Below are 13,592 nucleotides of genomic sequence, written 5' to 3' on the forward strand. Positions count from 1 at the left end.
TATATCCCATCAGAGACATTCTCGACAGTAGAATGCTCTAGAGTTGATCACGTTCAATGACGATATACCTTTATATCTCACCTATATGCCATATCAGTATCTCTACACTCTTTGATTAAGAGGACAACCAACCCATATGACCTACAGCGATCTATGCTTGATAGAAGCTGTCATCCTTATTAATAGCCTATCATTTGGTCGTGAACAGTTTTAAGGACTAATCGATAAATCCTCTCTTTATCAAACCTAAATAGTCCTAAGGATTTCATGATAACAACGGAGTTCATTAGAAGATGAAAACTTATGATAAAAATATCAAAATATATTTTATTTATTAACAAATCAATTACAATACAAGATTGCTCAACTGTCAATAGGCTGACGATTGGCTTTTTGAACATATTTCTCAATAGCAAGCCCCATAGCTCAATCAAATTAAACTAATAAGCAATCCAATTGCTTATTAATTCTCCTATAACTCACTAACTCTTTAGCGAGTTACTTGATTGTAACTTTTGCATTAGATTAATCATCAATCAAATTGATAAGCAAATCCTATCACGATTCATAATCATAATTCAACCATTTGATCAGACAAAATACTCTTTGTGTATGATCCCATAGGTTCTATTCTATCTAATAGTGAAATATATTGTGATTCCTATCACAATATCATTAAAATTCTTTTCAATAGATTAGAACCATTCCAACTCTGCCTATCAAGGATCATCAATCATCGAGATGATACTCGTGGGTCTCACAATCCACTAGTGACACCTAGCAGTATGTAGTGGCAATCCAGCAGAATAAAAGATGATAAATCTCTAGGTGCAGTTAACGCATGATACAGTCCCTCTATCGTGAGTCCCGACTAGATGACAGATCATGGATGAATCATCAAATCTCATCATCGGTCATATGACAGATTCAATCAACTCGAGTCCATATGTGATTCTCATGTAATTTTTTTTTCATTAATCATACTGCTATGGCCATAGACTTAAAGACTCAGCTTCAAAAATCTCATAGGGCTACTCTCTTCTGCTAGGATCAATAGATCCCATTTAGGTGTACATCCTACTTCTACAGTAGATCAACTATCGCTAACATCCACTACAAGGGCTCATTGAGATCCATATTTATGTATCAGTCAAACTCCAGCAGCCTCACTACAAGCAGCTATAGCATCGCAGGTCAAAAGATCAGTCATACAACTGCAGCATCGAGAAAGTCACTAACGAGTGAGCAGACATCCATGTGACTTTTCGTGTTGGTCACATTCAGTGCTAGTTGTTCTTTAACAACCACCTGTACTCTCACTCCAGTGTCACTACACTGCAGACTCGAGACTCATCTGTCTGAAAGAAGCGATCTGTGCACTGATCTATCTGGATCACTCACCATTCTCATGATGATCTTATGACCAAGAGTAATTTAAGAATTAACTATTAATGATATATATTTCAAATTCTCAACTCTTTGAGAATATGTGTCATCATCTTGTTAATTTTTTGAATAATTCTTGGACATATAAAATATGAATGGTAATATAAATACCCATAAAGTATAAAAACATATCTTAGTAATATAATATGTGTCAACCAAGATTGATTTTTAGGATATATATCCAATATTCTTCCACTTGCACTAAAGCCAATTTGCCAAGTACCAAGCCCCATCTTCTCAAGACAGGCTTTAGTCTTTGGCTAGCTAAGTGACTTACCAGTTGATCAATCATATTTTATGTAGAGTTTGCTCTTTACACCTCTATGTATTTCTACTTGAGGTAGTTGCATGTTCTGCTACTCTATGTGCTTGGATATCTGGTGAGACCTAGGCTCCTTTGCAAGGGCTATAGTGCTATTATCTTTACAGTATAGTGTCATGACATCTGATGGCATGACATCTAATTTTGCAACTAACATTAGAACCAGAATACATCCTATACATTTATAGTGTACTCAGCTTCCATCGATCAATTATTTGGAACTCTTCCAAGATATCGACATAGAAACACACCCCATGATGTAGACATCCTATCATCAATATCAGATATAAAATTTGAATTAGTGTATCCTCCCACTCCTAGCTTTGATCCTTCTTCAAGTTAAGAATAAATCTTTAGTTCTTCTTAAGTACTCAAAGATGTTTTCACACTAATCCAGTGCTCTCAGTCTGGATACAACTGATATCTATCCATAACATTCACAGTATTAACTATATCAGTTCAAGTACATTACATGGCATACATCTACATTCGAGAGGATAGTAGACCCCTTTTCAAGATTTTTATGCTGAATCCTTTTAGCATCTAGTCTCTGTACTTTATCTGTGAAAACACAAGCATCTAATTGTATCTATCTCTATAGATCTTTATATTCTCAGAATATAGGACACTTGCTTTATATCTTTCATGGAGAAATCTATATACAACCATATTTTAATTGATGTCAGTATTGGATACTTTTACTGACTCTTTTGAAATACATAATTCCTCATTTTTGATCAAACAATTTGATCGCATCATCGAAATGAATGTTCCAACTCCAAGAGTATTGTAGACTTTGTGATCTTCTATCACAAAAAGTAAAATCCATGAGCTACTCCATATAGAAATCTTCAAAAGATATTTAGTCAGAAATGCTAATTTACATCTTTTCTTGGAGTCGATGTCTAACATCACCTCGTCATAGGTTTTGGGATCATTTCTATATTCTCTATCTCCCATAAGAAATAATTTTATCTATATCCTCTATTAAGCATACCCAAGTATCTTTCGAAAGAATTGGAGATCCTACTATGTGTATGAGGTGGAGGAGGAATATATGTATACTGGCTCATCATGAATAGGTTCTTTAGGTTATATAGCTTGCTACTTTTCAGAGATGCTCTCTTTGAGCTTAACCTTCCTCTCACTGCTTCATCATGATTAAATAATTTTTTAAAAAGATAGCATGTCGGGTCACAATCATATTATAAGCCTTTCAGAAGGTAGTATCCAAAACTCTTTTAGGATGAGCTTTATAAATCTATCCTTTAATATATCCGTCTGCTGTTCTTGACATAGGCTGGATATCCTTGGATCTTAAAATAATCAAGATTTAGTTCTCATCATGTCATTTCTCATACAATATGGTAGGAACAAATTTAGAGAGAACCTAATTCCATAGAAATAAAGCATGTCCTTAACAAAATAAATCAGTGAAGTCTATCATAGATCGGATCATATCTCATATAGTCTCACGACTCTTCTTAATTATCTCATTGAGCTGAGATGTATTAAGAGCGGTCCAATATGAAACTATACTATTTTTGAGATAATCGAGAAATTTCTTTCTTTGATATTGCATCCTCAATCCGATCGAAGTTTCTTTAAAAATTTTTTGATTTGCTTCTCTACTTTACATCTGAATTTTTGAACCTTTTAAAAATTTTAGATTTGTATCTCATATACTTATCCATACTATGACTGATCATCAGTAAAGGTAACAAAGTAAAGACAACTCCTTTTGTTAGCACATCATATGGGCTATACATATCAAATGTGTATCAAGATAAATATCTCAATGATCTTTTTTCTCTTGTCCCATAAGAGTAGGTTGGTCATATTTTTTCAAAAAAATGATGCACAAAGTAGATATGACTCAATAGTCAATGAGCCTAAAGCCCATATTTCTCTAGTTTGTTAATCATTTCTTCTCCAATATAACTTAGCTTAATGTTTTACATATACTTAAGGTTTATCTCAACTCTGGATCTCTCAGATCCAATAGCATTCACTGTTTGCTCAATTAAGTTGACAAATGCATCACCATGCAAATGATAGAGACCATCTCTAAGAACTAAATCCAAACGATAATCACAAAAGACAGATACCCGTGGCCATAGTAGCAACTCTTGCCCTATTGTCAATTTTAAGAGTTACTTTCTTAGCCCTCTACCTTTTCATAGACTCTATGCTTAAAAAGCACTAGGGTCTAAAACTTAACTAAGAGGAGAAAATTGTCAGGATAGTATTGGGCAATTTCGACATGCCTACTCTAAACGTGTCTTTATTTCTTTAGACTCTTCAAGTATTTACCTTTGAACTCTTTCAAAGTTTCTTTATTATCAACACTTTGACCAATTCAGATAAGATGCCAAGATAATCATTTATATGATAGTTTCTCATAAACTATCCATATAAACTAAACAGGAATTGTAGGATCAAATCCATAAGCAATTCCTTATGCATGGTCATGTCGAGCCTTTTGAGCTCCTTATTGTCTTTGTTCATTATCAAATAATGATCATAGACTGACTGCCCATCATGCATCTCATGCACTATATAACTCTGGTTATCTCACAACACTTATAAATGAATCAATATGTCATTGGTAGTGAACATGTGCTCATGCATACGTTAGAATTCATCTAACATAGACTTCAATATATAGCACCTATCTTTATTATCATTATCCATCCACTCATCAAGTATAGCTCGTTGATTTTTGGATTGGATAGGTTGTTAACATCAGAATAATCTGATAAAAATATTACTTAATTTTTTAAAACTAAAAATAATTCTTAAATTTGTAAGCCAATCTATGTAATTGATTTCAGTTAATCGGTTGATATCTAGAATTTGAGCTAGAGGATTGGAAGCTTACACAATGAACGACAGAGAGTAAAGATTTTAATTAAATATTTATACTTATTTTATAATTTATTCTAAAATTTTTTAGATGCAAAAAGACTCTTACTATTTTATCAGATCTCCCACACTCTTCGGATGGAGAAACGAAAATCTTAATGTGACAACTAGGTTTCTAATGGATGCTGCGGTCCCATCGATGTCGTGCACCTCACCTAACAATTATTGGTAACACGAACAAACACCAATGCATAGATAACTCTTTGCCTAGATGCTTCTCAAGCATGTTGTAGTGACTTGATCTCTAAGTTATGTGGGCTCACCTAACAGTTATTGCCCACACTTTTTAGTTAAGTGAGACCCATCGTTTACAAGCAGGTGCAAAGCCATCATTGGATCCTTCACCTAACAATTATTGGACCTAATCCCATCTTTATCCTGAAGCAACTCTTTGCTAATAGAATAGTTATGTATTTTTGATACAACTAAATCACTGTGACCAGTCAAGAATAATCAACGTCAGTAGCATACCCGCACATCTACAATGGTAGAAAACTATTAGACTTAATATTTATGGAGAGATTTGGGTTTAGATCTTATCTAATCAGTCATAACATGACTGATCTAATTGGCATGGACTCAATCAAAACATCAAGCAACCTTATTTGAGACTCAATCTTCCAAATTGGCCAGATAAGTTGAGATTGATGGGAGTCCCCCCATTGCTTTTCTTAGACACCAATAAATTGATCAGATTAGCAAATAGAACTAATTAAATAATCATCTTTCAATTACTTGTCTTAGAGACCAATTGGTTAATTGATTCGAATAGGTTAGCTTAAGTGAATCAGATTCGAGCCATAAATCCAAATTAGGTCCTTAGGTTAATCAATTCTACATATGGATGTCAATCAATTCGATCAATAATAATTGTATAATCTTAAGCTCTATTGACCTTATTCTAATCAATACTTGACTTAATTTGATCAACTGCTAAATCGATTTAGATCCAATATGATCAAATCAGAAATCGTAGATGTAATCCAATTACATGTCCTAATTTGATCTACCCATGACCAATCCTTCATACACAAACACTAATTTCAGATCTTAGATCTAAATTTTTAGATTTAAATTTTTTACATGAAAAATATATTTTGATCTCAAAATAATTTCAGATCATATATACAAACATATATCATATACATGAATAAGTTCAGTTCATAGAAATAAATTTCAACCCTAAACATGCTTTTATATATCATATATACCAATCAAAATAGATCTCGAAACTCTTTTTAGGTCTAAACAATAAAACATATATCACACATATGCTAAAAAAATTAGATCTAAAATTTTATTTAATTAAAAATTTTAACATCATTTTAGGATAACCATACAGCATAACAAGTAATGCTAGGACAACCTTATGTCAGAACGATATCAAAAATTTTTAGATCTAAAATTTTTCTCTACAAGTTTCAGATCTAAATTCTAATCGCATATATATGATGTGGCTCTAATACTACTGTTGGAGTTTCATGATTTCATGTATGTAAATTTTTTTTTTAAAATGAGTATACAGTAGAATTTAAAAACTTCATATTAAATCTAATTTAATCTAAGCATGCATAAGATCAAATCTTAAAATCAAAAATAGGATTGACATATGTGAGATAGGATTCAGATACAGAAATCAAATAGAAAAAAATAAATAGGCTCCATACCTCAGCACGAATCGATCTTCACCGCAAACTGATGATCATGGATATCTTCTGAAGGTCCCTTGTAGCCGCACAAGCATCTGGCCTCTATGGATATCCACATGAGACTTCGATCTGATCAGAAGCTTATTAATCTCACTGGGGTGCTAGCTTCTTTACAGAGATCATATCTTGATGGTTGAAAATCTTTTTTTTTTTTTAAGACACTCTTAAAGAAGAAGACGAAATAGGAGGATATTGATCTCTACACTAGAGATCATGAGAAAAAATTTTTCTTCTCTTTTCTTCCTAAAACCCATGGACCAAATCTCTACACTAAAGATGTAAAAATTTTATCCAATTTTTGGATAAAGAGAAGAGGAGAAACCCATGGCCAAACTAGAACAATAGATGGGAGAGTAGATGTCCTAACAACCAACCTTTAGTTGTTCTAAAAAAGAAAGGATATGAAGCAACCATACCTCACGCCCATGGCCTTCACGCCATCCCTCTCTCTCCCTTGATATTTTTTATGCACAAAGCCCTCTCCTTTTGGCATCAAACCTAATCCATATCAGGTTCCTTACCATCCCTCATGACCCACATTTAAATAGGCAAAGGGGAGTTAGATTTTGAGTAGGAGATAAGAGTCCAATAATCCTTGGACTCTTAATTTTATGCCACCCAACACACAAATATTTTGCACCCCATACACCTCATGGAAATAAGAGATTGAGAGGGCTTCTTACACATTAAAAATCTCACACAAAAAGGGAGGTTATGGCATTCAAAAATCTGGTGGTGTGGGACCTTGGTTGGCGCATGGAAAGGAAGAGTTTAATGCACATGGGACTCTTCTTTAGGTGGTTGATTTAAATCAATTTAAACTCTAACTAATTCTAACCATATTAGAAATTGATTAGATCCAAATAGATAAAAATTCAAATCTAATTTGGAGTCCAAACTATTTAAATTAGATGTCACCAAATTAGAGGAGTCCTAGTCCTTTTGGACTCTTTCTTGGTGCTTGAGTCAAACTCAATTTAATCCTAATCTAATTAGGATTTGATGCCCCCTTGAAGAAAAAAATTTTTAGTCCAAATAGGAACTCAAGCACTCTTGTTTAGATCCTAGTCTAATTAAAAATTAAATCAAACTTAAATCCTAATTCAATAAGAAATCAATCTCCCATGCAATTTGATTATCTCATAACCTAATTAGGCTTGATCAAATCAAAGTCATGTCAAGTCAAATTAAATCTAATTTAATTAGACTTGATGTAAGCCCCATAGCTTAATCAAATTGAATCAATTAGTAATCCAATTACTTATTAATCCTCCTATAACTCACTAACTCTTTAGTGAGTTACTTGATTATAATTTTTGCATTAGATTAATCATCAATCAAATTGATAATCAAATCTTATCATGATTCATAATCATAATTCAACCATTTGATCAAATAAAAGTCTCTTTATGTGTGACCCCATAAGTTCTACTCTATCTGATAGGAAACTATATTGTGATCCCTATCACAATATCATTGAAACTCTTTTCAATGGGTTGGAATCGTTTCAACTCTGCCCATCAAAAATCATCAATCATCGAGATGATGCTTGTGGATTTCACAATCCATCAGTGACACCTAGCAGTATGTAGTGGCAACTTAGTAGAATAAAAGGTGATAAACTTTTAGGTACGGTTAATGCATCATACAGTCCCTATATCGTGAGTCCTGACCAGATGGTAGGTCATGGATGAATTGTCAAACCTTATCATCGATCATATAATAGATTCAATTAGCTCGAGTCCATATGTGATTCTCATAAAAATTTTTTTTCATTAATCATACTGCTATGGTCATACACTTAAAGATTCAGCTTCATAAATTTCATAGGACTACTCCTTTCTGATAGGATCGATAGATCCTATCTAGGTGCACACCCTACTCCTATAATGGACCAACTATCACCAACATCTACTACAAGAGCTCATTAAGACCCATGTTTATGTATCAATCAAACTCCAGCAGCTTCACTATGAGTAGCTGGAGCACCGTAGGTCAAAGGATCAGTCATACAATTACAGCATCAAGAAAGTCACTAACAAGTGAGCAGACATCTATATGACTTCTCATGTTGGTCACGTTCAGTGCTAGTTGTTCTCTAACAATCACCTGCACTCTCACTTCAATGTCACTACACCACAGACTCTAGACTCATCTATCCGAAGGAAGTGATCCATGCACTGATCTATCCGGATCAATCATTATCCTCATGATGATCCTATGATCAGGAGTAATTTAGAAATTAATCATTAATGACATATATCTCAAATTTTTAACTCTTTGAGAATATATGTCATCATCTTGTTAATCTCTTGAATAATTTTTGGACACATAAAATATGAATGATAATATAAATACCTATAAAGTATAAAAATATATCCTAGTAATATAATATGCGTCAGTCAAGATTGGCTTCTAGGATATATATCCAACACCCATTGCTTTTTTCAAGCACAAACTAGCTGACTAGATAAGTGAACGGAACCAATTAATAAATCTCCTTCCTTTGAGATGTAATCTCTGAACCATTTTTCTAGACACTAATTGATCAACTAGGCCCGACTCAGTTCAACTTTCGGGATCACTTGTTCTATTGAGCTCGAGTTTCTTAGGAGTTGATGTCTAGTTAATTTTAAGTTAGAGGTTTAGTTTAATACAAATGCAAGATTGTGGTTTATGGGCCAAGGGAAGGTGATGAAAACTTCACCTTATGTTGTTTATGGGTGATGCCGTTAAGATATTTAATGAAAATATATAATGCAAAAAGAAAAGGTGTCCAAATTTGGTGAATTAACACACAATCAAGATTAAATTGATTTGTTTTATTTTTCAAATTTTGTAGTTAGGTATCTAATTTTCTAAATAGATTATAAGGTGTTAGTGCAAAGTTTTTTCTTTTTATTCATTTTGCAGGAATGTACGTTTGACTAAATAAACTAGACAAGTTAGAAAACACTAAAAATAGACTAGAGTAGAAAGTAGAAAGAAAATAAAGCAAATACTATTTTTTTATTTATTTTTTTAGATTCAAAAGCAACTATGCCACGATCTCCAGCAACGGCGTCAAAATTTGATTACTAGCATAGGTGTCAAAAATAATTACTTAACTCATAACTATATAGATAGGATAAGTTGAGATCGTATCCATAAGGACCATGTTAATTACGGTTGAAGCATTTAGTTTTTAAATTAATAGTAAAGTAAAGAGCAATTAAAAAACTAGTAATTAATCTAGAAAGTAAATAAAGATGAGCTAATTAGAGGTTGGGTTTCAAATATAGAGATGAATTCTTAGGTTCTCAACTGTTCCATGTTAGACAACTAGTATCCTTCTTTCTTCTGTATTTGCTTGGATATCTAAATAATAAAGATATAACCTATCTTAGAGAGCATGGTCTATACTCATAGATTATGATCCATCTCTTAAAGTTATAGACTAGTCTAAATTAAATTAGATATAAGAGAAAAAATTTTGTCTAAATATAATCTATCCCAAGAGTACGACTCATAACCATAGATCACGGATCGTCCTAAGAGTATAGACTATTTTAGATTGAAAACATAGGCAAAGAAAAAAAAGATGCATAGATATAAATCAAAAAACTTAGATCTTTATTGCATAATAAAATAAAAATATAAGAGATGTTGCAAAAAAAGAACAAACTGTCAAAATAATTCACAGCAATCTCCCGAGAGCTGGTTGTTTAGCTGGCCATGGGGAAGCTCTTGACTACAATCTGCATCCTGGACTCTGAAGATTCTTTATCACAGACTTGGAAAAGATCTTCAATAATAGAAGAAGAAGATTTGGTGGAGAATAGGCAAAGAAAAGTGAGTTTTCAAAGATGGAAAAAGAAAGGACAGGTTACTGATTTTTGGTGGAAGAGAAAAAAAGGGCTGAAGTTGTAGAGGCTTGGACATGAGGTTCCCTAAGGCTTTTGGATGTAAAATTTTGAGAGATTAGAGAGGGATGGATCAAGGCTTGGATGACTATGGTTTGGAGGGAAAAGGATCTAGGGTTGGCCAGCTAGGTTTGGGAAGAAGAGGAGGCATAAGGGAGGAAGTTTGGGGCGGCTAGGGTTAGGAAGTGGAGGGGTTTTGAGGCTATGATCATGGGAACTCCTTCTCGACCTCCCTAGGGTGGGCCAAAGGGGTGTTTAAATAGATGAGAGGCTAGAGCTTTGAGGGTGGAGGGTGCAAAGAATAATAGCCTTAGGATTTAAGGAAAAAGATCTCCTCCATTGGTTCCTCCCTTAATTACTTTCCATGTTTGCTTCACTAATGATTTTTCTCCTTTGCTCAATCTGATTTCTTTTCCAATTCTTCATCAAATCTTCCATGAAAGCTCTCCTTTTGGTTCCTCCAATAAGAGCCCTTGGATGCTTGCTTGGTTGGTTTTTCTCTATTGATTAATTAGTTGTGTTCACACCATGATCCATGAGAAAGATGATCTTTTAATCTTGACCCTTGATGTTTAAGCTGTGTTCACACCTTGTTTTCTTCATTAATACCTTCCCTCTTGGTGCCATGATTGTGGATCCAAGGGATCTAGAGCTTCATCATATATCTTGTGGAGGGAATTTGATTAGATCCAAGGTGGCTTTAAGCATGCAATAGGATCCATGCTAAATTTATTCCATCTTCATTTCTCATGAAAAACCTTCCATGCTTGCTTCTTGTTTAGCACCTAATATCTCCACCATTGGATGTGAGGCTTCAATTAAAACCTCTAGATCTTTATTGTGGCTCTTCGATGTACTTGGGTTCAAGCCAGATTAGACCCAATTGAGCCTAATTGAACCCAATCTTCTAATTACGTGCAAAATAAGTTAGGAAACATCAAATTCAAACTAATTCATGTTAATTAATGATGTTTTGAGTGTTCTAATGTATTAATTCAAGTATTGATCATAGATCCAATCATTCAAGTTTGGGTGAGATCAAATCATCTAAGATAAGGCTAGGTTTCAAAGTTGAATTCAAATTAGATTTGAATTCAAATTCAAACCAATTTAATCCACTCCATGGGGCGTTGAGAAAAAGGGTGACATCTGCCTTTTAGCATGAATAATCTCATGAAAATATTGTTGGAGTAATTTTCTCAGGTTGTGGACTTCAGAAAATAGTTAGAATCAGGTCACAGAGGTCCTTGAAGGCCAGCAACACAGCAATACAAAAACAGTCTTTAGGATTTCAACAGTCTTATAAATCCTGTCGATAGAATTTTTTTCTGCGATTCAAACTTTTTCTCTATCTGATCTGAAATCTACCTTTTGAAATCTGGAAGCACTTTTGATGAGGCCTCCAAAAAGCAAAATATGGAGATGTGGAACTCCTCTTGGGCAGCCAAGAGGGGGCACACAAAAGGGGGCTTGCATAAAAAAGGGTGCTAGAAACTGTAATGCCTCCTTTCTTTCCTTTTTGGGATTGGAGGCCAAGAAATCCTAGGGTTTCTTGCTGCTAGAATGTGGAGAAGACTAGAGAGAGAGGAAGAAAGAGAGAAGATTAGAGAGAAAATAATTTAGTATTCATTCACTTCATCGAGTCAGAATACAATATATCTTTATATATAGAGTCAATATGATCCAACCCAAAAACTCTCCTGGCTAACTCAATATAAGATTGTGCTCACCCAAGCTCATGTACACCCATGATTTGATCCAATCTTACAATCTTGAACTCAGTCCTAATCCAAATATAAGCTAGCTCCTCAAGACCAAAAATCTCTGAACCTCAAGACCCGAAAGGTTGACAGCCTTTCGCCCTAGGTACCAACTTAGCACTAGAAACCCCATGACTGTGGGAAAAATCAATGCAGGGGTAAAATGATAATTTTAAAATTTTTTCAAAATTATGATTTTATAGTAAAAAATATTAATTAATCTAATTAATTAACATAAATTTACCCTACACTAGGATCTAAATATGATATATAGCATGCATGCATTTAAATTTGAAATTCAAATTTAAATAATAAACACTTTATTGTAATGTGTTCAGAACACAATACCTTTGTGCGGATAGTAGATCATCACAATCTGATTACCGTCGGAAGAATCTGATCATCACGATGCAGCCACACAGTATGTCTGACCTCTGCGAATCATCCACACGAAGCTCCCGGTCTGATCGACTCCTCACGAGTGCTAGCTCGTTGTAGAGCCCTTTTGACGGTTGATGCTGATCGAACTCTTTCGATCGATGTCTGTCGATTCTTTGGATGCTTCAGATCATCAACAGATATGCTTGAGAGGATGTTGAAGATCTCTATAAGATTTTGTGGGCTCACGACACTCGTAGCTCACTTTCTCACTTTCCGAACCCTAGGCTAAAACTCTAGGAAACTCACCGAAAACCTTGCACCCACTTTTCTTTCTTTTCTTTCTTTTTCTCTTGGAAGGATATGGACTTCCTTTTCACACACAAGACTTCTCACGCCCCAAAATTTTTCTCCAAGAATCTTCTTCTTGCATGCCCCACTCTTCTCCTCCTTTTATAACAATGTCAAACGTCTTATCCAAAAGAAAGGATAAAGATGAGTACTTGCACATTTGAATTCAAATCAAATTTTGAATTTAAATGGACACCAACTCATCCCTTATCCACTAAAGGTGTGAGGCATGGCTTAAATTGTGCATGGAGTGATTTCATGAGAAATCTTTTTCATGTAATAAATGGGGCATAAAAAAAGGATAAGGCGCAAAGATTGATTGCCCATTCAAATTCAATCTTTATTTTGAATTTGAATGGCCAACCAAACATCCTTATCCATTCATATGGCACATTAAAGTAGGGTGTGGAGAGGGCTTGGTGTGAGAAAAAAATTCATGAGAAGTTCCTTCTCATGAATTCAAATGGGTGCAATGAAAGTGAGGTGGCGCATGGAGATTGGGTCAAGGTGGTTTAATTATTTAAACCAACCTAATTGAACCAAATAAGTTAGGTCCAATTAGACTAATTTAAACCCAACTTAATTAGGCTTAATTAGGCTCAATAAAATCTTAATCAAATCAAGAATTGACTAAGCCCAACCCCTGATCAAATCAGGGACCAAACCATCTTGACGATTAGGTCAACTCTTAACCTAATCAGGTCAAACCCAACTGAATCCAATTCAATTGGACTTGATCTAAAAATAATTACTCAATCAAATTGAGTTAATTAATGATCAAATCACTAATGAAATCTCT

The sequence above is a fragment of the Elaeis guineensis genome, chromosome 8 (genome assembly GCF_000442705.2).
Source record: "Elaeis guineensis isolate ETL-2024a chromosome 8, EG11, whole genome shotgun sequence".
Classification (NCBI taxonomy): domain Eukaryota; kingdom Viridiplantae; phylum Streptophyta; class Magnoliopsida; order Arecales; family Arecaceae; genus Elaeis; species Elaeis guineensis.